The sequence below is a fragment of the Salvelinus sp. IW2-2015 genome, unplaced genomic scaffold, assembly GCF_002910315.2.
Source record: "Salvelinus sp. IW2-2015 unplaced genomic scaffold, ASM291031v2 Un_scaffold3115, whole genome shotgun sequence".
Classification (NCBI taxonomy): domain Eukaryota; kingdom Metazoa; phylum Chordata; class Actinopteri; order Salmoniformes; family Salmonidae; genus Salvelinus; species Salvelinus sp. IW2-2015.
The window spans coordinates 71,672-74,103 of NW_019944405.1; the positions used below are offsets into that span (position 1 = coordinate 71,672).

The 2,432-nt window shown below is 38.4% G+C and overlaps 1 protein-coding gene across 1 annotated transcript in view; it reads left to right on the forward strand.

Annotated features, from left to right (window-relative positions):
* The window catches only part of LOC112075374 (transcription factor AP-2-delta), a 10,368-nt gene that overhangs the window by 2,001 nt on the left and 5,935 nt on the right, over window positions 1-2,432 (forward strand). The window lies entirely within an intron of this gene.

Sequence of the window (2,432 nt, forward strand, 5' to 3'; positions counted from 1 at the left end):
TCCTCTCCCCTCCTATCTTCCCCTCTCCCCTCCTCTCCTCTCCCCTCCTCTCCTCTCCCCTCATCTCTGCTCCTCTCCTCTTCCTTCCTCTCCACTCCACTCTTCTCCTCTCCCCCACTGTTGTAATCCTGATCAAACACCAAGTCTAAACACAGCCACACTGGCTATAATGAACTACAAAGTTATTTTCAGGCCCTAACTCCTAGCTCCTAGCTCCTTAAACCTAACCGCTATCTCCTAACGCTTGTCTCATTCAGACAGACAGACAGACAGACAGACAGACAGACAGACAGATAGACAGATAGACAGATAGACAGATAGACAGATAGACAGATAGATAGATAGATAGATAGATAGATAGATAGATAGATAGATAGATAGATAGATAGATAGATAGATAGATAGATAGAGTACTCACCATGTATATAACCCGTTTAAGAATGGACATTGCCATTGAGGCGTTCCACCATTTTAAAGTAGTCAACTGGGTCTTGATTCCTATGAGTTGGGAACAATCAGATAATGAATTAGAACAAAATGTACTACTTTAAAATGGATGTAGTCTCAATGGCGCCCATGCTGTCACATACGCTAGAATGGCACAGATACAAAGATGAGTCCTCTATCTATCTCTATGGTCAGAGTCCGTCTCCGCCCTTTCCAAACACAGACACTAGCCCAGCTCAGCTCTGTTCCCTCTCACGCGTTGCAGTCCTTTTGAAAAGCAGCAGGAGGAGGGTTCAGTCAAAATAGAAACAGAACATTCCATGTATGACAGTCGATACCTACATTAGTCTAATATTATACTCGATGGAGAGAAGTTAAATCAAAATGGGTCAAATTAAGATGAAGTCATCTAGAACAAAACGAAATAGAATAAATGCTGCATTTAAACGGTTAATCTGAGAAATCCACCTCCATTATGCAGTCCACCCTCTACTTTACTCCATATGCACGTGACATATATTTTAACTATTCTTTTAGATGTAAAGAAATAGTGTGTTTGTCCGGCTGGTGAGGCGGTGTGAAGCCGCTGTTTCTCTCTCCTCTGAAAGGCGGATTAAGGGATCCGGGTTCGCGGCACAATGGGTCGCGGGAGCGCCATAAAGCACCGTAGTTTATCCAATTACCGACTTAATGTCAATCAACCGGTTCTTTATGCAGCAACATCTGAGCTGCGGTTCCGGTTAAACACGCTACACGGGACAGAAAAATCATTCCTTTATTGCAATATTCCTTTTAAAACTGAACAACCAAACTGCTAGGATACCAGAAGTAATTCAACTGGTAGGCCTATATATATATATATATTTATTCAACTAATCATATTAATATAGAGCTATTGTAGAACTACTTTAATTGTAGAACTAAGTAATATTAATATAGGTTTAAATTATAACTAATTGATCAATACTATTAATATAGGTTTATGTGATAACTACTTGATTAATAATAGGTTTTTATTTAACTACTTGATTCGTAATATTAATATACGTTTATATGTATATTATTAATTATATTTGTTTTTGTAAATAATAAACAAATATTTTATTGTCACAAACACCTGATAGGTTTAATGTGTTGTTTTACAGGGTCAGTCATAGTAGTATGATAGGTGTTGTTTTACAGGGTCAGTCATAGCAGTATGATAGGTGTTGTTTTACAGGGTCAGTCAGTCATAGTATATGAAGGTGTTGTTGTACAGGGCAGTCTAGCAGTATATAGGTTGTTTTTACAGGGTCAGTCATTAGCTAGTCAGGATAGTGTTGTTTTACAGGCAGAAGCAGTGTGAATAGGTGTTGTTTTTTAACTAGGGTAGTCATAGCAGTTGATAGGTTTGTTTAGGGTCAGTACATAGCAGTATGATAGGTTTGTTTTACAGGGTCAGTCATAGAGTATGATAGGTGTTTTCTAAGGGTCAGATCATAGTTTGATAGGTGTTGTTTTCCAGGTCAGTCATAGTGATAGATAGGTGTTGTTTTACAGGGTCAGTCATAGTAGTATGATAGGTGTTGTTTTACAGGGTCAGACCATAAGTAGATAGTGTTGTTTTACAGGGTCTCATAATAGTAGAATAGGTGTTGTTTTACAGGGTCGAAGTCATAGTAGTATGATAGGTGTTGTTTACAGGGTCAGTCATGCAGTATGATAGGTGTTGTTTTACACCTAGGTCAGTCGAATGAGTAGTGTTGATAGGTTTGTTTTAACAGGTCAGTCATAGTAAATATAGGTGTTGTATTTACTAGTGGTCAGTGTCATAGAGTGTGTGAATATAGGTGTGTTGTACAGGTCAGTCTGAGCAAGTCATGTATAGGTGTTGTTTTTACAGGGTCAGTCATAGTATGTGATAGGTGTTCTTTTACAGGGTCGTATAAGTAGTATGATAGGTGTTGTTTTTACAGGGTTCAGTCATCAGCAAGTGTGATAGGTTT